This window comes from Hypanus sabinus, chromosome 3, assembly GCF_030144855.1.
Source record: "Hypanus sabinus isolate sHypSab1 chromosome 3, sHypSab1.hap1, whole genome shotgun sequence".
Lineage (NCBI taxonomy): Eukaryota > Metazoa > Chordata > Chondrichthyes > Myliobatiformes > Dasyatidae > Hypanus > Hypanus sabinus.
The window spans coordinates 8,456,532-8,482,159 of NC_082708.1; the positions used below are offsets into that span (position 1 = coordinate 8,456,532).

The window sequence follows — 25,628 nt, forward strand, 5'->3', positions numbered from 1 at the left end:
AAGGAACAAAATTATATTAAAAAAATAAGCAACACATATCAAGAACATGAGATGAGGAGTCCATAGACTGGGAACATTTCAGTGTTGTGGTGAGTGAAGTTCTCTGCACTGGTTCAAGTACGTGTCACCACACACCTACCCTGAGGTTAATTTTCTTGTAGGCATTTGCAGTAGAACAAAGAAACAGAACAGAATCAATGAAAAACTGGGACACAAAGACTGATAAACAACCAATGCACAAAAGACAAACATTAAAAACACAGAAAAACTATTATAAATAAATAATTGATGGTGCTAAAGATTGTTATTTTGCGTTGAGGCGTTTGATGTTGTGATGTTTGCCGAGCTTGGCAATTAGCTTTCAGACTTTTCATCACCAGTCGAAGTGACATCCTCAATGCGCAGTTACTCTGTGTTTCTCTCTAGGAGTGCTCCCCCCACCCCCCGTTTGTTTCTTTGGCTCTTTGGGGTTAGTAGATGCCGTTTATTTTAACTGGGGTTTATTTCACTTTAACTGGGACACCGCAAACACAAAGCAGGCTTGATTAGTTTTAGAAGCGTGGTTCTCTTCTGCAAACTCCATAAACAAGCATATCAAAATAGATGCCAACTATGAACCCCTAAGTGCCAAAGCAACATGAGCCAATAGAATTCAAAGGTCAACTGAAGCGATAGTCAATCAGGGCCGAGGCAAGTGAACGGCGGGGGGGGGGGGGGTCGGGGGGCAGGGGCACTATATAAGCACGAACACTCCCAGACACACCAACAACTGCGCACTGAGGATGTCACCTCAATATTTCCAAGCTCAGTGAACACCACAGCATCAAAGAAATAAATAATACTAAGAACATGAGTTGTAGAGACTTTGAAAATGACTCCATAGGTCTTGTTTAATGATCTATTCAGTGTTGAGGTAAGTGATGTCACATGTGGGGTAAGTTGTAAAATGAATGATCAGACATTCACTGGTCAACTAGTTACACACAGACACTTCGTCTCCAACTCGGCTGCGACAGGGGATGGTCACTGCTTTATCTCAGTTATCCCAGAACTGAAGCCAGATAGGTCACTGAGAAAATATTGCCCAATGTTAGACTGAAAGCAGGCACTCAAAAAGGACAGATCTCTCACTGAACCCATGCGTAAGGAAAGGCTTAGAGCCACAGTAGCAGGTGAGTTCCTCAAGCATTTTGTGTGCGTTGCTTCAGATTTCCAGCATTAGCAGATTTTCTCGTGTTTATGATCTTATGCCTCCTTATGATTTTATACACCTGTAAGATCACCCTTCATATTGTGTAAATGTGGATAACTTCATTCACCTTGACACTCAACTGATTCTACAACCTGCAGGCTCACCGTCAAGTTCTTTACAATTCAAGTGGTTCTTTATTCACTTGTTATATTGTTTGCATGACTTGTTCTGTTTTTGCAAATTGATGTTTGTCAGTCTTTGTGCTGTGGGGGCTTTTCTCGCCATTTCTATGGTGTTTCTTTGTTTTGTGGCCACCTGCAAGAAGATAATCCCGGGGTTTCATATGGTATACATACTTTGATAATGGTCTATGAAGGGAGGAGAATGGAGTTGAGAAGGAAGTGGGTCAGCCATTATGAAATGGTGTAGCAGATTTGATGGGCCAAATGGCCTGATTCTACTCCTATATCTTTGGTCTTATGCTTTACAATAAATCTACTTTTAACTATGAAGTTCTCAATATTAGTTATTCACTTCTTTTTATTCTTTGCATAATTTGTCTTCTTTTACACATTGCTCTGTCAGATTTTTATGGTTTTTTTTCATAAATTCTATTGTAGTTCTTTACTTTCCTGTAAATGTCTGCAAGAAAATGAATCTCAAGGTAGTGATATACAGTTACTTTAATAATAAACTTACTTTGAGTGGGTGGGAGTGAGGAAAGGGATTTGTTTTCTGTTGATGTTTGTCACAGAGTCACAGAGAACTAACTTCAGCACAGCACAGGCCCTGCTGTTTGTGTTGCTCTGCTGAACACAATGAGCAAGCTATGTTGGTGCCAGAACGTGGCGACACTTAGGTTGTGTTGGAGCTTCTCTGTATGTTTCGATGCAGATGTGATAAATAAATGGATCTGAATCTTCTCCTACACTCCAAGGGAAAGAAGTCCTAGCCTGCTTAATATTCCTCACAACATCCCTGTCAAGCGAGACACAAAAAGCACTGGGGAAACTCAGCTGATCAGGCAGCATTTGTGGGGGGGGGAAATGAACAGTCTACATTTCAGATCAAGACTCCTGTGTTGTTTACTCTGGAGTGTTGGAGGCTGAGGAGAGACCAGGCAGAAGTTTATAAAACTACATCACAGACACATAGACAGAGCACACAGTCTTCTTTTCCCCACTGAGCTGAAAGAGAGAAAAATTAAAGGGAGCTATGAGGGGAATTTCTCTTATACACAGGGAAAATACCCGTCTTACTGAGTATATGTTCATGCTCTTCTGCAGTTACAGCCCATCCATTTCAAACTCTCCGTAAGTTCTAGAGACTGCTGTGCTTGAAAATCCGCAGTTTCTGAAATGCTCAAACTACCCCGTCTGGCACCAACAAACAACTCACAATCAAAGTCTCTTACGTCACATTTCTTCTCCATTCTGATGTTTGGTCTGAACAGCAACTAAAGCTCGTAACAATGTCTGCGTGCTTTTAGGCAATGAGTTGCTGCCACATGATTGGCAGATTAGATATTTGCTTTAACAAGCGGGGGTACTGGTGTACCTAGTAAAGTGGCTGCAGAGTGCAGATCAGCCGTGATGGAATGGTGGGGCAGAATGGATGGGATGATTGGCCAAATTCTGTTCCTATATCTTACAGTATGGTCTTATGGATGCCTGGAACAGGTAACCAGGGAAGGAGTAGAAGCATGAATATGTGGAAACGGTGGGATATTTTCATTTAATTGAGCACCATTTTCATCACAAGCATAGTGGGTAAAGAGCCCGTTCTTGGAGTAAACTCTGTCTATGTATGTAATCGACGGTCGCTCAGAAAAACCACAGAGAGATTCAGGAGAAGTTCTTTTCACCCAGCGGGTGAGGAGAACGTAGAGCTGAATCCCAAGGGGAGTGGACGGTGTCGATACATCTATAGAAACATAGAAACACAGAAATCTACAACACATTACAGGCCCTTCAGCCCACAATGTTGTACAGACCATGTTGTACAAAAAAACTGTCTAGAATTTCGCTATCATATAGCCCTCTATTTTTCTAAGCTCCTTGTACCTATCTAAGAGTCTCTTAAAAGACCCTATTGTATCCGCCTCTACAACTGTTGCTGGTAGTGCATTCCACACACCCACCACTCTCTATGTGGAAAATTTATTTCTAACAACCCCTTGTACCTATTTCCATGCACCTTAAAACTATGCCCCTCATGTTAATCATTTCAGCCCTGGGGAAAAGCCTCTGGCTATTCACATGATCAATGGCCCTCATCATCTTATACACCTCTATCAGATCACCTCTCATCCTCCATTGCTCCAAGGAGAAAAGGCCAAGTTCACTCAACCTATTCTCATAAGGTACACCCTCCAATCCAGGAAACATCCTTGTAAATCTCCTCTGCACTCTCTCTCTAGTATCCACATCCTTCCTGTAGTGAGGTGACCAGAACTGAGCACAGTACTCCAAGTGGAGTCTGACCAAGGTCTTATATAACTGTAACATTACCCCACGGCTCTTGAACTCAATCCCACAGTTGATGAATGCCAACACACCATATGCCTTCTTAACTACACTGTCAACCTGCGCAGCAGCTTTGAGTGTCCTATGGACACGGACCCCAAGATGTCACTGATCCTCCACACTGCCAAGAGTCTTACCATTAATATTATATTCTGTCTTCAAATTTGACCTACTGAAATGAACCACTTCACAATAGTCTGAGTTGAACTCCATCTCCCACTTCTCAACCCAGTTCTGCATCCTAGCAATGTCAGGATGTAAGCTGATATCCATCCAAGCTATCCACGATACCTCCAATTTTTGTGTCGTCAGCAAACTTACTAATCCATTCTTTTACTTCTTCATCCAGGTAATTTATAAAAATCCCAGAACAGATCCTGTGGAACACCACTGGTCACCAGCCTCCATATGAAGGCAGATTGGACACACATCGGAGGTGGGGAGAGAATAGAAGGTGACACCGATAGATTGTGATGAGGGAAGAGGAAGTAAGTTCTGGTGAGGCATAGCATGAGCTAGTTGGGCAGAATGGCCTATTTCTGTGTACATGCTGTGTTATTGGATGTGTCAAGGTGACGGATGATAAGGGGAGACAATGGTGTGGAGCCATAAATGTTAGTATAAGAGTGTGTGTGTGTGTGTGTGTGTGTGTGTGTGTGTGTGTGTGTGTGTGTGTGTGTGTGTGTGTGTGTGTGTGTGTGTGTGTGTGTGTGTGTGTGTGTGTGTGTGTGTGTGTGTGTGTCTGGGTGGCTGTGAGAGCCAGGGTGGGAACTCTCTATGCCGACTCTGTCCTTGAAGCCCAGACCTGGATGGAAAGCCACCTTTCCCAGCAGACAAACATACACACATCGATCCGTGTCATTGAGAAGGCTGCCAAGATCAATGACACTGCAACCTGTCTTTGTCAGCGTTCCTAACGTGCTAAGCAATCCCCCCCCAACCGCCAGGCACTGCATGTAGCTTCACACCAACTCTGACCCCTGTCCCTATAAGGAGACATAAGATCATCCATCCAGACAGGGGAACAGAGAGGAAGTGGGCAGCCACAGAGGGAGAAAAAGGGATTTTCACAGAGGGGAAGACAGCAGTGGGCCATGGGTCTAGTCAGAGAGAGAGAGGAGAGAGAGACGGACAATGGGTGTAAAGAGAGAGAGGGGAGAGAGAGAGGAAGGCAGAGAGAGGTGGGCAGCGGGTATAGACAGAGAGAGGTGGGCAGTGGGTGTAGAGAGAGGTGGGTAGTGGGTGTAGACAGGGGGAGGGATGGGGAGGGGGTGCAGACACAGGGAGAGAAGTATTAGAACAGACAGAAAGAGAGTGGGGCAGACATGAAGGGAGAGAATGGGGCAGACAGAGAGAAAAGATGAGAGAGGGAGAGAGAGAGAGGGAAAGAGGGAGAAAGTTTGGGGGAAGACAGATGGGTGGGGAAAACAGTTGGGAGAGAGAGTGGATCCAACAGAGAGAGGAAGACAGTGGGAGAGAGAGCTGGAAGTTTGTGGGGGAAGATGTGGAGGTGAAGAATAAGATCTGTGAGGAATTACTGAGTTTTATGCCTTGGCAGCTGACGCCCATCTACAGCGGAGAACATTTCCGAGGTGAGTCACCTTACCTACTCAGAGTTTCCGATCAATATCGACCCAACATCTGTCGGTGGTGTGACAGTTGTTCTCTCTCCACCCACCTTCTTCCAAACATTCCTGAATGCTTACTAGAAACAAATTCAGTCACGTCCAAAAGTAACTGACAGGTGAGTTATCCAGGAACACACTCTCATTCACTTTGAAATGATCTGAAACAGGAGGGGGAGAGGGGAAGAGAGAGGGAGGGGAGAGAGATAGAGGGAGCAACGGGGAGAGTGTGAGAGAGAGGGGAGGAAAGGAGTAAGGGAGAAGAAAGAGAAGGGATAGAGAGGGAAATAGATGGGGAGAGAGAGAGAGAATGAGTGTGTGAGATTGAGGAGAGAGGGGGAGAGGGAGGGGAAGTAGAGGAGGGGGGGAGGGAGAGGAGGGAAGGGAAGATGGAGGGGGAGGGAGAGAGATGGAGGGAGATAGAGAGACAAAGGTAAAGAGCAAGAGAGAGAGAAAGAATGCAAGATACAAACAGAGGGAGAGGGAGATAGGGAGAGAGTGTAAGAAGAAGAGGAAGGAAGGGGAGAGGGAGGAGGAGAGGAAGGGAGGAGGGGAGAAAGGGAGCGAGATGGAGGGAGAAAGGGAGACAAAGACGCAGAAAAAAAGAGAGAAAGCAAGAGAAAGAGATGAAGAGATAGACACATACACAGGCATCAAACAGAAAGAGCGACAGACAGAAAGATGGGGAGAACATAAACACTCTGACCATAAGCTCCAGTAAACAACACCGCTTCATTTCCATCAACACCAATGCTTTGAGAGCTCCCGATGAGTGCATGGGTTTTCTCCCACGTCCCAAAGGCGTACAGGGTCAGTTGCTCCTGTAGTATGGACGAGTGGTAGAAACTGGGGGAGTTGTTGCAAATGTAGGAGGTTTAAAAAAACGTGATTAATGTAGAATTGTTGTAAGATCACAATACCATAACATATAGGAGCCGAATTGGGCCATTTGGCCCATCGAGTCTGCTCTGCCATTCCATCATGGCTGACTAATTATCCCTCTCAATCCTACACTCCTGCCTTCTCCCCCTAACCTTTGGCGCTCTATCAACATACGCTTTAAGTAGGTGGTGGTCAATGATAAGTACAGGCTCAGTGGGCAGAATGGCCTGCTTCCATACAATTCCAGTAGGCTAACAGCGCCTCTACTTCCACAGGGGGCCAAGGAAATTTGGATGTCACTGTTGATCCTCACCAATTTTTACAGAAAACATTCTCAAACAGCTGGATTCAAGATTGAAGACTGTTCAATGTCATTTCCATACACAAGTGTAAAGGAGAATGAAATAATTGTTACTCCAGATCCGATGTAGCACAAAAAAAGATAAAGAACACAATAATAGACAATAAGTACACAAGTTAATATACAGAGATTGTATGTCTATAATGTGACACTAGGCACAAGAGTGTCTGTACATCAGGTGACTCTGACAGGAAATGATAAAGTAGTGGTGGGTGGGGGTGGGTTAGTGGGTGGAGGTGTTGATCAGCCTCACTACTTGGGGAAAGCAACTGTTTTTGAGTCTGGTGGCCCTGGTGTGGATTCCCTGATGGGAATGGGACAAACAGTCTGTGAGCAGGGTGGGTGGGATCCTTCATGATGTTACTGATCCCTCTCTGGCACCTTTCTGTATATACAATATGCCTATGATGGCAGTGATGTGCTTTTGTGCCAGGCAGTTTTGACTACCCATTGTAGCATTTTTGTGTATTTATTTAGTAAGATTCAGTGCATAATAGGCCCTACTAGCCCTTTGAGTCACACCACCCAGTAATCCTCCAACTTAATCCTAATCATGGAACAATTTGCAATGACCAATCAACCTACCAACCGGTAGGTCTTTGGACTGTGGGAGGAAACCAGAGCACCCAGAGGAAACCCACACAGAACATACAAACTGCTTACAGGCAGCAGCAGGAATTGAAACCAGATAGACCGAGGGGAAGGCTTTGTGCTAACCTCTATGCTACCGGGTCACCACATGTGTTGCTCTTGCATCCAGCACCTACAAAATCTCCGGGGACATAGAAACTATCTGCATGGTTTGGTAGCTGCTCTGTGCATAACTGCAAGTAACTGCAGGGAGCCGTGAACACAAGTCAGTCCATCGCAATAGTCCGTCTACCTTCGACTGCAACACACACAAAATGCTGGAGGAACTCAGCGGGCCAGGCAGCGGCTATGGAAAAGAGTAAAAGAAGGGTCCCGGTTCGAAGTGTCGACTGGTTACTCTTTTCCATAGATGCTGCCTGGCCTGCTGAGGGTTCAGAGAGAGGAGCAGTTGACTGGGTGGAGGGATCTGGGGGGGGGGGAAGAAGGAAGCTGGAGGGTAGGGTGGATAGAGGGTAGAGCAAAAGTGGGGTGTCATGGCTGGTGGGGGGGTGCAGAAAAGATCCAGAGTATGCAAGAAGCTAGAGAGGCCATTGAAAGAGGGGAAAGCTGAAGAAGAGGGGAGGGGTGGAAATAGGCCGATAAAGCAGGGTGAGTGGAGGACGAGGGGGGGGAGAGGGAAGTCAGGAAAGGGGCAAGAACTGGAAGTGTAGGAGTGAGACAGACATCAGAGCAGCCTCTCAGGCTGACAGGAAAGTTCATTAACTTCGCTACAGGAGGCTGTTGACAATCCCTTCAGTAAACAAGACCCAAGGCTCTAGAAGTACCCCTTCCCCTCTCTGACTCAATTCCCTCCTGTTACACCTTGTTTGACCAAGCTCTTGGTACCTGCCCTAATAACCCCGTAGTTATGTGAGCATTAAAACCTGTCAAGTTAGCGGCTCAGTTAAGGAGCCAGTGTGCTAGTAAACAGTTTGTGTGTTGAAGGTGGAATTGGTTTATTGATATTACATTTACCATGATACAGTGAAAAGCTTGTCTTGCATACTGTTCATACAGATCAGATTATTACACAGGGCAGTGAGATAGAACAAGGTAAAACAATAATAATGCAGAATGAAGTGTAAAAGCTACAGCGAGAGTGCAGTGCAAGGTAAATGTGCAAGGAAGTGCAAGATCACAACGAGGTAGATTGTGAGGCCAGGTTTAAGCGGTCTGTTCAAAAGTCTGATAACAGTGGGTAGTGTAGGAGCACGGGAATGAATTGGCATTAGAATTGGTTTAACCGTAAAGGTTCATTTGCAGGTTGAGATCAAAAGGACTAGAATATCAAAGCAAAAAATGGATGTTGAGGTTTTATAGAGCACTGGTGAGGCCTCACTCAGAGTACTGTGAGCAGTTTTGGGCCCCTTATCTGAGAAAGGATGTGCTGACATTGGAGAGGGTTCAAAAGAAGTTCATGAAAATGATTCTGGGTTTGAAAGGCATATGAGGAGCATTTGCTGGCTCTGGGCCTGTATTCACTAGAATTCAGAAGGATGAGGGGGGGATTTCATTAAGCACTATCAAATGTTGAAAGGCCCAGACGGAGTGGATTTGGAGAGGATATTTCAATAGTGGGTGAGTTGAGGACCAGAGGGTGCAGACTTAGAATACATCCCTTTAGAATGGAGATGAGGAGGAATTTCTTTAACCAGAAAGGATGATGAATCTGTGGAATTCATTGCCTCAGATGACTGAGGAGGCTAAGTCATTGAGTGTATTTAAGGTGGAGGTTGATACATCATTGATAAGGTTACAGGAAGAAGGCAGGAGAATTGGGGTTGAACAGGAAATGGATCAGCCATGATCAAACAGCAGAGGAAGCTTGATGGGCCGAATGGCCTTATTCTGCCCCGATGTCTGATGGTTTATTATTGTCACATGTACCAAGATACAGTGGAAACACTTGTCTTGGACAATGTTTATACAAATGCCATGGGTCTTGTTTACTGAAGGAACTGCATTATGGAGGCATTGGTAATGATCTTCCAGGAATCATTGGACTCTAGCATTGTGACAAAGGACTGGAAAACTGCAAATGTCACTCCACTCTGTAAGAAAGGAGAGAGACAGCAGAAAGGAAATTACAGACCAATTAGCCTGACCTCAGTGGTTGGGAAGATGATAGAGTCAATTGTTAAGGATGAAGTGATTGAGTACTTGGTGACACAGGACAAGATAGTACAAAGTCAGCATGGTTTCCTTCAGGGAAAATCCTGCCTGACAATCCTGTTGGAATTCTTTGTGGAGATTACAGGCAGGGTAGATAAAGATGATGCAGTGGATGTTGTATATTTGGACTTTCAGAAGGCCTTTGACAAGGTGCCACACGTCAGGTTGCTTCCCAAGTTAAGTGCCCATGGTATTACAGGAACGTTGGTAACGTGGTTAGAGCATTGGCTGATTGGAAGACAGCAGCGAGTGGGAATAAAAGGATCCTTTTCTGGTTGGCTGCAAATGACTAGTGGTGTTCCGCAGGGGTCAGTGTTGGGACCACTTCTTTTTATGGGGTATATCAATAATTTAGATGATTGAATAGATGGCTTTGTTGTCAAGTTTGCAGATGATAAGAAGATTTGTGGAGGGGCAGGTAGTGTTGAGGAAACAGGCAGGATGCAGAAGGACTTAGACAGATTAGGAGAATGGACAAGAAAGTGGCAATTTTTTTTATTATTATGTGTTCAGTCTAGTTTTTTGTACTGTGTCATGTAACACCATGGTCCTGAAAAACTTTGTCTCATTTTTACTATGTATTGTACCAGCAGTTATGGTCGAAATGACAATAAAAGTTGACTTGACTTGACTTGACAATGTTGGAAAATGCATGATCTTGCACTTTGGTAATAGAAATACATGTGCGGACTATTTTCTAAATGGGGAGAAAATGCAAAACTCTGTGATGTAAAGGGGCATGGGAGTCCTAGTGCAGAACACACTAAAGGTTAATTTGCTGGTTGAGTCGGTGGTGAGGAAGGCAAAAGCAATACTAGCGTTCATTTCAAGACGTCTAGAATACAGGAGCAGGGATGTGATGATGGGGCTTTATAAGGCACTGGTGAGGCCTCACCTTGAGTATTGCGAACAGCTTTGGGCTCCTCATCTAAGAAAAGATGTGCTGGCATTCAAGAGGGTTCACAGGAGGTTCCCAAGGATGATTCCAGAAATGAAAGGGTTATCATAGAAACATAGAAAATAGGTGCAGGAGTAGGCCATTCGGCCCTTCAAGCCTGCACCGCCATTCAGTATGATCATGGCTGATCATCCAACTCAGAACCCTGTACCTGCTTTCTCTCCATACCCCCGATCCCTTTAGCCACAAGGGCCATATCTAACCTCCTCTTAAATATAGCCAATGAACCGGCCTCAACTGTTTCCTGTGGCAGAGAATTCCACAGACTAACCACTCTCTGTGTGAAGAAGTTTTTCCTCTTCTCGGTCCTAAAAGGCTTCCCCTTTATCCTTAAACTGTGACCCCTTTTTCTGGACTTCCCCAACATCGGAAACAATCTTCCTGCATCTAGCCTGTCCAATCCCTTTAGAATTTTATACGTTTCAATACGATCCCCCCCTCAATCTTCTAAATTCCAGTGAGTATAAGCCTAGTCGATCCAGTCTTTCTTCATATGAAAGTCCTGCCATCCCAGGAATCAATCTGGCGAACCTTCTCTGTACTCCCTCTATGGCAAGTGTGTCTTTCCTCAGATTAGGGGACCAAAACTGCACACAATACTCTAGGTGCGGTCTTACCAAGGCCTTGTACAACTGCAGTAGAACCTCCCTGCTCCTGTACTCAAATCCTTTTGTTATAAATGCCAACATACCATTTGCCTTTTTCACCGCCTGCTGTACCTGCATGCCTACCTTCAAATACTGGTGTACAATGACACCCAGGTCTCATTGCACCTCCCCTTTTCCTAATCGGCCACCATTCAGATTATAATCTGTTTTCCTGTTCTTGCAACCAAAGTGGATAACCTCACATTTATCCACATTAAATTGCATCTGCCATGAATTTGCCCACTCACCTAACCTATCCAAGTCACCCTGCATCCTCCTCATAGCTAACACCGCCGCCCAGCTTCGTGTCATCCGCAAACTTGGAGATGCTGCATTTAATTCCCTCGTCTAAATCATTAATATGTAACCCCCTGGGTGGCTTCAGGCTCGCTCAGCTCGTTCTCATCTGGGAGCCTTCGGCCCCGCCAAACTGGGTAATCAGCTGGTGTGGATGCTGTGTGATGTCCCCGCCTCACCCAAAAACAGACAGTACACCATATGCGATTAAATTAGTACAATTTATAAAAGTTACTATAAGTGATTAATAACGATACAGTATATATGAAGAGAAAAAATAAAGAAAAGGCGCCAAAGTTATCAAAGTCCAAACCACTTCGTGCACAACCGTTGGAGCTCAATTATTGAAGTCTTCTGGCCACCATTCGATCCCCTTGGAACTCCTCGACTCGCAGCTCAGGACCCTCCGAAGTGGTCAACCAAGCACATCTAGCTTCATCCCCCCTCCTCGGAGACCTCCGGGCCTCGGACCCCCGCTTGGGGTCCGTTTCTCGCCCAGCTTACAGCATTGCGTCCTCTCTCTCGACCCCCTCGCGCCGATCTGCCCAAAAGCCCGTCAACAAAAGCTTACAGACTCAGAAGAAAGAACATTAATCCCCATTTGGTTTACAAAGGAATACAATTCTCCCAGCACTCTCTCGCAACAAAGAAACATTCCTGCTTTTAACAAAACAAAGAAACCCTTTCCCAACAGTAACAAAGAAAATAAAAGAAACCCCTTTTACAAATATATATTGTAAACAACTGGGGTCCCAGCACTGAGCCTTGCGGTACCCCACTAGTCAATGCCTGCCATTCTGAAAAGGTCCCATTTACTCCCACTCTTTGCTTCCTGTCTGCCAACCAATTCTCTATCCACATCAATACCATACCCCCAATACCGTGTGCTTTAAGTTTGCACACTAATCTCCTGTGTGGGACCTTGTCAAAAGCCTTTTGAAAATCTAAATATACCACATCCACTGACTCTCCCCTATCCACTCTACAAGTTACATCTTCCAAAAAATTCTGTAAGATTCGTCAGACATGATTTTCCTTTCACAAATCCATGCTGACTTTGTCCGATGATTTCACCTCTTTCCAAATGTGCTGTTATCACATCTTTGATAACGGACTCTAGCATTTTCCCCACCACTGATGTCAGATTAACCGGTCTATAATTCCCTGGTTTTTCTCTCCCTCCTTTTTTAAAAAGTGGGGTTACATTAGCCATCCTCCAATCCTCAGGAACTAATCCAGAATCTAAGGAGTTTTGAAAAATTATCACTAATGCATCCACTATTTCTTGGGCTACTTCCTTAAGCACTCTGGGATGCAGACCATCTGGCCCTGGGGATTTATCTGCCTTTAATCCCTTCAATTTACCTAACACCATTTCCCTACTAACATGTATTTCCCTCAGTTCCTCCATCTCACTAGTCCCTCGGTCCCCTATTATTTCTGGAAGATTATTTATGTCCTCCTTAGTGAAGACAGAACCAAAGTAGTTATTCAATTGGTCTGCCATGACTTTGTTCCCTATGATCAATTCACCTATTTCTGACTGTAAGGGACCTACATTTGTCTTGACCAATCTTTTTCCTTTCACATATCTATAAAAGCTTTTACAGTCAGTTTTTATGTTCCCTGCCAGCTTTCTCTAATAATCCTTTTTCCCTTTCCTAATTAAATTATCATGTGAGGAACATTTGATGAGAGGTTACCTGATAGAGGTGTACAAGATGATGAGAAGCATTAATGGTGTGGATAGTCAGAGACTTTTTGCCAGGGCCAAAATGGCTAGTGCAAGAGTGCACAGTTTTTAAGGTGCTTGGAAGTAGTTACAGACTAGATGTCAGGGGTAAGTTTTTTATGCAGAGAGCCATGAGTGTGTGGAATGGGCTGCTGGAGTTGATGGTGGAGGCGCATATGATAGAGTCTTTTAAGAGATTCCTTAAATAGAGGGCTATAGGTAACCCTAGATAATTTCTAAGGTAAGGACATGTTCAGCGCAGCTTTGTGGCAAAAGGGCCTGTATTGTGCTGTAGGTTTTCTATGTTTCTATGTCTATGATTAAATGGTGGAGCAGGTAATGGGCCAAATGGCCTAATTCTGCTCCTATGTCTTATGGTTTTAAATTAACTCATTATCCAGTGCTTTGAGGTAGAACAAGATAAAAAAAAATAACAGAATGCAGAATAAAGTGTAACAGCTACAGAGAAAGGGCAGTGGAGATCACTCAATAAGTGCAAGATCATTCCTACACAGGGGTCTGTCCTTCTCCACATCCCCCGACCCCACCAACCCACTATATCGAGGGAACAGTTTAGAATGTTGTACAAAACTTAAAATCAGAATCAGGTTTCAAATCACTGGCATGTCTTGAAATTGTTTTATTTTTGCATTGTTGTACATTGCAGTATGTAATTTAAAACTATAAATCACAGAAGAAATATGTGTTTATAAAACATTTAGTTAAATAAGTGCTGCAAAAAGAGAGCAAAAAAAATTCTGAGGTTGAGTAAATGGGTTCTAGTGCGATGTCCAATTAGCCAGCAGATTTTTTTTAAAGTATCAAAATAAACATTATTCATCATAAAAATATGGCAAGAATAAACCATCCAATGTTTTTTCATTTTTACATTCATAGTCAATGCTTTAACACAGTTACCCATGGGAGTAACACAGAGGGTCCGGTACACAATGTGAAGCCTGTGATTCACTGCTCTCAGCCCCTTCACCAGACCACCTCCCAGGATCAGCTGGATTCCCAGTCATGTGATCCACCTCCCGTGACCCTTCACCTAATCTTTTCAGCTCCCACTGCCGGAAGCAAACAGGAATCGCCTCAACTACCACTAATTGCTTGTAAACTCTTTGTTACTGTAGCACAGGGGCCAACACACTCTGGGTAAGCGAGCGAGATTTACACTCCCTGTCATCAAGAAATATTGAAACTCATTTGCACAAGGAGTGATCTTGATTACTCTTTTTGATGACCTGCACTGCACTTTCTCTGGAGCTGTTGCTCTTTAAGTTAAGCACAAGTTAATTTTATTGGCATTCAACCATACGCATGTATATCACCAAATGAAACAATGTTCCTCCGGACCAAAATACACAGCACAGTACATTAAATTCACACACACAAAACACGTAAAATAATATTACCACAAATAAATTAACATATAATAACTTGCTTTTACATCACAAGTTAAAAAGTAAACAGTATAATGACACTTGGCATGTGATGAGACCTACTCTACGGCACTAGGGGAAGAAGTTGTTTCCCATTGTTGTTTTACCTCGTATTCTGCTACCTCACTGCACTGTGTAATGATCTGATCTGTACAAACAGCTTGCAAGACAAGCTTTCAAGTTTAACTTTATCATCATCTTACTATGCAAATATACAACCAAATGAAATAATGTTCATCCAGACCACGGTGCACCCACAAATCATATATCACTCACCGCACATAAATCTAAATATTACCACAAATACATTAATAAAGTATAATTCAGAATGCATGTAGAGTGCAGCACAGGTAAACAGTGAACAGCTCGCTGTCCTAGTGACGAGACCTTGGTGATTTCACTGTACATTTGACAATGGAAAAAAAACCTAATATTTTTCATATATGATGCTGTCTGGCCTGCTGCGTTCCTCCAGCATTTTGTGTGTGTTGCTAACATATTCCAATAGTTCTTTAGTACAATTCAAAGACAAAACAAATTTATTATCAAAGTATGTATATGCTACTATATTCTAACATAAGAGTAATTTTCTTGCAGGCATTTACAGTTTGACGTGAGGTAGAGAGCATGCTGACATACCCATTGACAGTGTGGTATTCGATCTGCAGCAAGACCGATCACAAAGCGCTCCAGCAGGTGATTAAGTCAGCTCAGCACATCACTGAGACTCAAGTAACGGACCTGGAGACAATCTACAACTCTCGATGCTCGTAACGTAATTAAAGACCCATCGTATCCCAGACACTGTCTGTTCAATCTCCTGCCACCTGGTAGGAGACACAGAAACAACTTAGCCAAGACACTAAGACTGAAAAACAGCTTCTTCCCAAGGGCTGCTGTGCAGTTGAATAGTGCTACACCCTGGCTTGTCAATGGGTTTTGAGTGTTATTGACCATCAAAGTCACTTGTTCTGTGTAAATACGGAATTTTTTAAATTAAGCCGTACTGCATGCTTTGTAAGTATATGGTTTGCACAGATTGGAGAAGCACCACAATCTCACTGTCCTGAGCAATGGCAATAAAGTTTTGTTCTGTTCTTTTCTATTCAACATTAGAATTTATGAAAAACTTAGATAAACAAAGACTGACACTGTACAAAAGAAGACAAATCATACAAACTCATAAATGAAATCACACCTTACTATGAATACAAGCCTGATCCAGTTTTAGAGTCAGAATGCCACAAATTATATTATGACCAGTCTGTCATTACAGATAGGACAACCCATAATAGCCGTCCGGATATAATAATACAGCATAAGCAAGCAAGAACAACTTACTTAACAGACAAATCTATTTCAAACACACATAACTTATAGAAATCAATCAGTGAAAAATACCAGATATATGCTGAATTAAAGAGGAAATTGAAAGATTTTGTAACATGAATAGGGTATACGTTGTCCAGAGTACATAGTAATATCCTCAGCTGGTAACATCCTAAAGTCACTACACAACAGCTTTAAACAATTAGACTCACACAGTAATATCTGTGTTAAGGATCAAAAAGCCACAATACTAAACACCACGAGAATAGTCCGAAAGTTCCTAGCAATTGAAAAATGAATTTGCTTGGCTATGCCTGTACCTCTGGTTTTACCAGCTTGAGCAGAGAAAAAAATAAATAATAATAACAATAAATAGATAAATAAATAACATTGAGAACATGAGTTCTCAGTATTGGGTACCATGGTACTGTAGCGGTTAGGACGATGCTATTACAGCTCTGGGTGTTCCAGAGTTCGGAGGTCAATTCTTGTGCCGTTCTGTAAGGAGTCTCCCCATGAAATGAGTGGGCTTCCTCCGGGTCCTCTGGTTTCCTCCAAAGATATACCAGTAGGTTAACTGGTCATTGTAAATTGTCCCGTGACTAGGTTAGGGTTAATTGAGTTTGCCGGGGATAGCTGAGGTGGTGCAGCTCGAAGGGCCTACCCCACACTGTATTGCTGAATCAATGAAATAAAGAGCAGAGACCTTGAAAGCAAGTCCATAGGTTGTGGTCTCAGTTTGGTGTTAGTCTCCAGACCTCACAATCCACCTCACTTTGATCTTGTACTGTATTGTTTACCTGCAATGCATTATCTCAGGAGATATGACACTTCATTCTGCATTCTGTTATTGTTCTACCTTGTCTACCACAGTGCACTGTGTAATGATTTGATCTATGTAAACAGTATGCAAAAAAGCTTTTCACCGTATCTAGGATCAGAGACAATAATGACAAACCAACCTATATCGCTCCAAACCTTTCCAGTCGGGTACCTGTACAAATTCCTTTTAAATGTTGTTAATAAACCTTTGCCATGTGCACCCAAATTTCCTGCTTAATGCTATGCCCACTATTTATCTAAAAATTAAAGCTTATTTTGTCGCATGTACCTTGAAGCTTAAAGTGAACTGTGTCATTTCTGTCAGCAACAATCACAGTCCGAGGATGTGCTGGGGGCAGCCTGCAAGTGTCACCAGGCCTCCGATGCCAACGGAGCATGTCCACTACTTACTAACCCTAACTTGTACATCTTTGGAATGTGGGAGGAAACCAGAGCACCCGGAGGAAACCACGTGGTCTTAGAGAGAACAAACGCCTCCTTACAGACAGTGGCAGGAATTAAACACTGATTGCTGAAGCTGTAATAACGCTACACTAACCTCTACGCTGCTATGCTGTCGAATCTAACTAACCTCACCTACTTAGACATGGGCCATATCCCTCCTTTCCTTTCCCTGAATATCCATGTTTCTATCCAAATACCTCATAAAGTACCATAGGACATCACAGTACAGTTGTGGTTAGTGCATTGGAGTTCGGAGTTCAATTTGTGAGCACTGCAAGGAGTTCCTATGTCCTCCCAGTGAGTGCACGGGTTTCCACCGGGTGCTCTGGGTTCCTCCCACATTCTGGTTAGTTTGTAAATTGTCCAGTAATTAGGCTAGGGTTAAGTATAGGTGGGTAAGGGACTGTTCCACCTGTCTCTCTAAATGAAATAAAATAAAATAAATATTTATCAGAATCGTAGCAACCCTGACAGAAATATTTGCCGATCAGCGATGAGACCTCATACTGAAGCAAGTGAGGCACCGACTTCTCCCAAAATCTTATGCCAGGAGCATTCTCTCCACTGGTCTTCCCTCTTAACCAAAAGTATTAAATGTAACTACTCCATACTTTATATAATGGGCTGCACTAATTCCAGCTGCCCAGCTTCCCTCCTTAACTATCTAAAGGAGGCGCTGCCTCAAAAAGGCAATATCCATCATCAAAGATTGCCACCATCTGAGTGGGATGTGGCATCTACTCACAGTGACATTGAGCAGGAGGTACAGAAGCCTAAAGTCCCACACTATCAGGTTCAAGAACAGAGACTTCCCTTCAACCATTCAGTTCTTGAACCGGCCACCATAACCCTTATCACTACCACAGTCAAACAAAAGAAACAGAAGCAGAAATAGGCTACCTGGCCCGTCGGGCCTGCTCCGCCACTCAATGCGCTGATCTGGCCGTAGACTCAGCTCCATCTACATACCTTTTCTCCAGGGAGGAGGTTATGTAGCATCCATGCCAGGACCACCAGACGCAAAAGAGGTGACCTGATAGAGGTGTACGGTATGATGAGAGGCATTGATCGTGTGGATAGTCAGAGGCTTTTTCCCAGGGCTGAAATGGTTGCTACAAGAGGACACAGGTTTAAGGTGCTGGGGAGTAGGTACAGAGGAGATGTCAGGGGTAAGTTTTTTATGCAGAGAGTGGTGAGTGTGTGGAATGGGTGGATAAGATAGGGTCTTTTAAGAGACTTTTAGATAGGTACATGGAGATTAGTATAATAGAGGGCTATGGGTAAGCCTAGTAATTTCTGAGTTAGGGACATGTTCAGCACAACTTTGTGTGCCAAATGGCCTGTATTGTGCTGTAGGTTTTCTATGTTTCTAAAAACAGTTATTTTCCCCAAGCAATAAGGCTGATCAACACCTCCACCCACTAACCCACCCCTTCACACCCTCAACCACCACTACTTTATTATCATTTCCCATCAGACATTTTTGTGCCTAGCATCACTTTATAGATTGACGCAATCAATCTATATATGTAAATTATCTTGTGTACCTATATAATTTTTTTATTATTGTGTCCTTTATCTTATTGTGTTTTTTTTTGTTGCTGCATTAGATCCGGAGTAACAACTATTTTATTCTCCTTTATACTTGAGAACTGTAAATTACATTAAACAAGCTCCCCTACTATGCAAAACTCTAACTGCTATTAAATATATTTAATGGGGTTGCCTTTACTACTTCCCTGGGCAGAGAATTGCACAGGGAAAATCTGCTCTTCCTCATCTCCATCCTAAATCTAATCCTCTGAATCTTGAGGCTTGTGTCCCCTAGTTCCAAGCTCACGTATCAGTGAAAGCAACTTTCCTGCTTCTATCCTACCTCTCCCTCTCATAATTTTATCTGCTTCTGTACATTTGCCTTTCATCGTCCTGAATTCCAGTCCCAGGCAACTCAATCTCTCATCATGGGCTAACACCCTCCAGAATCAACCTGGTGAACCTCCTCTGCACATTAACACCACGATTGCTTTTGCACTCCAGTGGACTATTTTTGTTCTACCGTGCTATTTTTGTACGGTCATGTTGTTTAATTTATGTTTTTAGAGCAATATACATTAGAACATTACAGCACGGTACAGGGCTGCAACATTACCTCGCGTCTCTTGTACTCAATTTCCCACTAATGAAGGCCAACACACCACACACCTTCTTAACCACCCTATCAACTTTTGCAGTAACTTTGAGGGATCTACAGACGTGGACTTACAAGATTCATCTGTTTCTCCACACTGCTAAGAATCCTGCCATTAACCCTGTATTCAGCCTTCAAATTCGACCTTCCAAAGTGAGTCATTTTAAAGTTCAGTCACTTATTATCAAAACATGTATAGTTTTTTTTAAACACCCTTGAGATTTGTCTCCTTACAGGCAGTCACAAAACAAAGAAACTAAAAACTCATTTAAAAAGGCCATTAAATGTCCAACTTGTAGAGAGAGAGAGAAAAAAAGTTGTGCGGACTTGAAGTTTTATGAAAGGCATGAAGACAGGCATCACTGCAGCTCGAGCAGGCCACGGCCTCAGTTCAGCGCAGAGCTGAGTAAACATCGTGGAACCACTGACGTGAAACCAAGTGTCACTGCAGCTCGAGCAGACCACAGCCTCAGTTCAGTGCAGAGCTGAGTAAACATTACAGAGCAGCAAGTAGAACCACCCTGTCCCTTGCCTCTGGTCCCGATACCCTAACCACACTTTTCCAGGTTGAACTCCACCTGCCACATCTCAACACAGCCCTGCGTCCTCTCAATGTTCTGTTGCAATCTACAACAACCTTCTATACTGTCCACAACACCACTGGCTTTCATGCCAACTGCTTACAATACCTTCGTGCCACCTTACTAACCCACCTTTTACTTCCTTGATAAAAATCACAAAGAGTTTTTCATGGGAATGCTGTCATTACTTATTATTTGCAGAAAGAGTTCAGAACAGGTCCCTCCCACCCCTCAAACTGTGCCCCCAACAAACCATCCATTCAACCCGAGCCCAATCACTGGACAACTTACAATGACAAATAAAACCTACTAACCCGTGCGTCTTTGGAGTGTGGGAGGAAATCCATGTGCACATAGGAAAAACAGGCAAGCTTCTTACCGATGACATTGAAATTGAATTCTGAACTCTTGGACCCTAAGATAGTGTTGTGCTAACTGCTGATGCTATCCTGTCCCTCTAATGCTCTCTGTCTGTGATGCACCTATGCACACAAGGACCTGTGCATCCGACAATGAACGCAACTTCGCCCTTAATGAGCACTGGGACATCCTGAGGTTGAGAAGGACGTTATAGAAAGGCAAGACATTGTATATTAATCATTTAGGAGACTGGAGCACACCTACAAGGAGTGCTGCCACAAGAAAGCAGCATCTATCATCAAGGACACACAAGAGAAAACCTGCAAATGCTGAAAATCCAAGCAACACACACAAAATCTGGAGGAACTCAGCAGGACAGGCAGCAGATCTGGAAAAAGTACCATAGACGTTTTGGCCCGAGACCCTTCTGCAGAACTGCGGGAAAAAGAAGATGAGTCTTTGATCAGCAAGGACCCTGAACCATCCAGGCCATGCTCTCTTCTCACTGTGACCATTGGGAAGGAGGTACAGGAGCCTCAACTCTCATACCACCAGGTTCAGGAACAGCTATTACCTGACAACCACCAGGCTCTTGAAGCAAAGGGGATAACTTCACTCACCTCAACACTGAACTGATTCCACAACCTATGGACTCACTTTTAAGGACTCTACAGCTCCTGTTGTCGATATTTATTGCTTATTTATTTATATTAATATATTCATTTTGTACTTCCACTGTTTGCTGATTTTGCATGTTGTTTGTTTGTCTTTATGTGTGGTTTTTCATTGATTCTATTGTGTTTCCTTGTATTTACAGTGAATGCCCACAAGAAAATGAATCTCAGGGTTGTAAGTGGTGACACATATGCACTTTAATAATAAATTTGCATTGAACTTTTGTATGTGGGAACACAGAGGATAACTGATGTGAACAATGTTGACGAAGGCTCTGCCATGCAAATGAAGACAAAATTACTAAGTACACAACAGAGCCACGGCACCTGCAGGCTCATCAATCTACCCACTGATTATCCTCGGCTTTAATTTCCACAGTAGTTTATTAGTACTCCCACTCTTGAACCAAGAGTCATAGAGTTATAGAACTATAAAGCACAGGAACAGGCCATTTGGCCCAACTAGTCCATGCCAAACCATTAATCTGCCTAGTCCCATTGACCTGCACCCAGACCATAGCCCTCTACACCCTTCCCATCCATGGACCCAGCCAAACTCCTCTTAAATGTTGAAATCAAACCTGCAGCCACCACTTCCACTGGCAGCTCATTCCAGATTCTCACCACCCTCCGTGTGAAGAAATGCCCCCTCAAAGTTCAAAGTAAATTCATTATCAAACTGCACATATGTCACCACACACAACCCTGAGATTAATTTTCTTGTGGGCATACTCAATAAATCTATAGAATAACAGCTATAACAGATTCAATGAAAGATTGCCCAACATGGGCATTCAACCAGAGTGCAGAAGACAATAGACTGTGCAAATACAAAAAGTATTAATATTACATAAATAAGCAATAATTTTTGAGAACATGTGATGAAGAGTCCTTGAAAGTGAGTCCCTTGGATGTGAGAACACTTCAATGATGAGGTGCGTGAGGCTGAGTGAAGTTATCCCCTCTGGTTCAAGAGCCTGATGGCTGAGGGGTAATAACTGTTCCCGAACCTGGTGGTGTGAGTCCAGTTCCTCTTAATCCATGACCTCTAGTTGTAGTCCCACCCAACCTCAGTGGAAAAAGCCTGCTTCCATTTACCCTATCTATACCCCATAAATTTCTTTACCTCCATCAAATCTCCCCTCATTCTGCTACACTCCAGGGAATAAAATCCTAAACTATTCAACCATACCCTATAGGATGGCACAGTAGAGTTGTGGTTAGCACAGGCGACTCTGATTCTCTTCCCTCCTCTGTCTGTAAGGAGTTTGTACATTTTCCCCATGACCACATGGGTTTCTTCCGAGTGCTCTGGTTTCCTCCCACAGTCCAAAGATGTATCAGTTAGTAGGTTAATTGGTCATTGTAAATTGTCCTGTGTTAGGCTAGGATTCACATCAGTGGATAGCTGGGGGGCATGGCTCAAAGGCCAGAAGGGCCTATTCTGCACTGCATCTCAATAAAATAACTCAGATCCTGCTTAAACCTTACGGCTTTCAACCACGACCACCCACATCTCAGCTACAGAGTGCATTGTTTGGTAACTGCAGCCTTGCAAAACAACAACTTTGCCATACAATGGCTAATGCCATGTCAGGGTTGCACCTTGGTGCACGTTGCTGCACTGCAAAATTACCTCACAAAGTGGCAAACTTTACAATAGGACCATGGCACGGTAGTGTAGCAATCAGCACAGTGCCATTACAGAACCAGTAACCCAGGTTCAATCCCCACCACTTCCTGAAAGGAATTTATATATTCTCCCCATGAGTATGTGGATTTCCTCCCACAGCCCAAAGATGCAGGTTAATTGGTCATTGAAATGGCTAGTGATTAGGCTAGGGTTACACAGATGGTTGCTGGGCAGTGCAGCTCATTGAGCCAAAAGGGCCTGTTCCACATGGTATCATTAAATAAATGAAGACACAGGAGCAAATTAGGCCTCTCGGCCCATCAAGTCTGTTCTGCCCTTTGATCATGGCTAAGATCTAGGCCAGTTAATTAAAAAATACAAATCATACCTGTCTCAAAATAATGTCAATTTATTGTGCTATCTCCATTTAGCAATTGATGGGATTTTGATAAAATAATTAAATATCTTACAAGTGAACAAATGTTGGACAAACTGCAACTAAGATGAGGCTTTTTTATGTAAACTGAATAACAAGAAATAGAAACATTAGTTATTCCTTTGTGCCTTGTTCTGATACTCAGTAAAATGATTTCCCTCAGCATCCCTAACTTACATTAACTCCTTCATGGAATAGAGGCACCCAGGAGTACAGTACATTACTGTGTGAAAGTCCTAGGCACATAGATATATATAGGGTGCCTAACACTTTTGCACAATTCTGTATTTGTCAATGTGGACAAGAGAGAGAGTTTGTAAACCTGGCAGGAGTAAAGGGTGTTGAGAATGGTGAGGTGGAGCACCATGGGAGGGGTGTGGGGCAGGTGGCAGAGAAAGGGTGGCAGGGAGCAGGGGTATTGTGGGTGCAGACACACTCAGCCCTGAGACACCAGAAAAGGTCACTTGATTCCAAACAATTGGTTTAATGGTCATTACAGAATCTCTCACTGGTGCTTCCCACTCCCTCCCCTCTCCCTTCCCCTTTTCTCAACCATGATTCCCCTCTCCCTGCCCCCTTCCCACTCTCAGCCCACAATAGAGACCTAGATCAGAATCAGGTTTATCATCGCTCACATGTCATGAAATATGTTTTTTTTGCGACAGCAGTACAATGCAATACATAAAATTACTACAGTACTGTGCAAAAGTCTTAGGCACCCTAGCTATAAATATATGTGCCTAAGACTTTGCACAGTATGTACACGGTTCCCTGAAGTGTCCGTTAGACATAAGATTAGAATGAGGCCATTCAGCCTATTAAGTCTGCCCTCCCTTTCTATCATATCTATTATCCCTCTCAACTCCATTGTCCTGCCTTCTCTCTTTAACCTTTCACACCCTGACTAATCAAGAACCTATCAACCTCTGCTTTAAATATACCCAATGACTTGGCCCCACAGCTGCACTTGACAACAAATTCCACAGATTCACCACTCTCCAGCTAAAGAAACTCCTCCTCATCTCCTCTCTAAATGGACGCCCTTCTTATCTGAGGCTGTGCTCTCTGGTCCTAGACTTCCCCACTATTGGAAATGTCCTCGCCACATCCATACTGTGCAGATGGATCATCTGTGCACATGTTGAGAAACACAAGTTTAAAAACATTGTTTATTTATTTACAGTTTTTATCCCCGCATACATTCCGTGCGAGAGAGTCTGAAATCCTTAGGCAGCCATCTGCGAGCGGCACGGTGGCCTAGTAGCTAGAGTTACATTGCAACAGCGCCAACAACCCAGGTTCAATTCCCGCTGCTGTCTATAAGGAGTTTGTACATTTTCCCCAGGACCGTGTGGGTTTCCTCTGGGTGCTCCAGTTCCCTCCTACATTGTACAAGTTAGCAGCTAATTGATCACATGAGTGTAATTAAACAGAATGGACCCGTTGGGCAGAAGAGCCTGATACTGTGATGCATCTCTAATAAAAAAACAGTTCTGTAAGAGCAAATGCCGTGAACCCAAACAACCTTAACAGAAGAATCACCTTCCATTCCGGCAGCGGTGAGCATGGCATTATCACAGTTCGAGACGTCAGAGTTCAGAGTTCATTTCCAACGCTGCGTATAAAAAGTTTGTACATTCTTCCCAGTGAACACGTGGGCTTCCTCCAGCCAGTTTCCTTCCACAGTCTGAAGACGTGCAGGTTAATAGGTCATTGTAAATTGTCCTGTGATTAGGCTAGGCTGAAATAAAGGGCTGCTGGATGGTGCAGCTCATTGGGCCAGAAGGGCCTGCTCCACACTATATCTCTAAGTAAATAATTAAAAAGACTAACATTAATATCCCTTCTGCTTCTTAAAGGTAGCAGTTTAACAACAAATTAAAGACCCTGATATGTCAACTTAAAAATAAAATCAGAAAGCAGCAGAGAATAGAATGAGGAAAGATCTGATCAAGGTTTCCAAGATTATCAGACAAATAGATAGCGGAGACAGCCACTATCTCTTCCTCAGGGTCAAAATGTCAAATACTGGAGGGCATGCATTGAATGTGAGGAGAGGGGGAAGGTTTAAAGGAGATGTGTGGGATAAGTTGTTTTTCTACAGAGAGCAGTGGGTGTTTGGAATGTGCTGACAAGGGCATTGGTGGAGGTAAATACGATAAGAAACATTTCAGAGGCTCTTTGATAGGCACATGTATGTGCTTAGAATGGAGGGATGTGGACCTCACGTAGGCAGGAGGGATTAGTTTAGTTAGAAGTTTAACTGCTGGCTTAATTATTTCAGCACAGCAACGTGGCCCAAAGGGTTTCTGTCCCCTTCCTCTCCAGTCCTGAAGAAGGACCCGGCTGACAACGTTGATTGTTCGTTCGTTTCCACAGATGCTGCCCAACCTGCTGAGTTCCTCCAACATCTTGCTCTAGATTTCCAGATTCTGAAAGCAGACTTGCAGTCTTTGCTTTATCCTCAATGGAGATAGTGAAGAGCACAACACTCCTTGGTGTGCACATAAAGGACAATCTAACCTGGATCCACAACCCTTCCTCGCTATTCAAGAAAGCGCAGCAGCATCTACATTTTCTGAGGAGATTGAGGTGTGAAAGTCTCCCCGCCCATTCTAACAACTTTCTAGAGGAATCCCATCGAGAGTGTCCTGTTTGTCTGCATCATTACGTG

General features: G+C 43.5%; 1 protein-coding gene and 1 long non-coding RNA gene across 7 annotated transcripts in view; one reads left to right on the plus strand and one right to left on the minus strand.

Moving 5' to 3' along the window:
* gdpd5b (glycerophosphodiester phosphodiesterase domain containing 5b) overlaps window positions 1-25,628 on the minus strand; it is a 272,763-nt gene that overhangs the window by 178,077 nt on the left and 69,058 nt on the right. The window contains exon 2 of one of the 6 annotated variants that reach the window (XM_059963674.1): window positions 15,106-15,293. The exons of the other annotated variants lie outside the window; for them this stretch is intronic. The gene's annotated coding sequence lies outside the window, so the exon portion shown is untranslated. The remainder of the gene's footprint in view (window positions 1-15,105; window positions 15,294-25,628) is intronic. 6 annotated transcript variants of the gene reach the window in all.
* Window positions 1,028-15,197, plus strand: LOC132391034 (uncharacterized). Its single transcript, XR_009511060.1, has 3 exons — window positions 1,028-1,172; window positions 4,067-4,215; window positions 15,064-15,197. It is a non-coding gene; the product is annotated as an uncharacterized LOC132391034 (long non-coding RNA).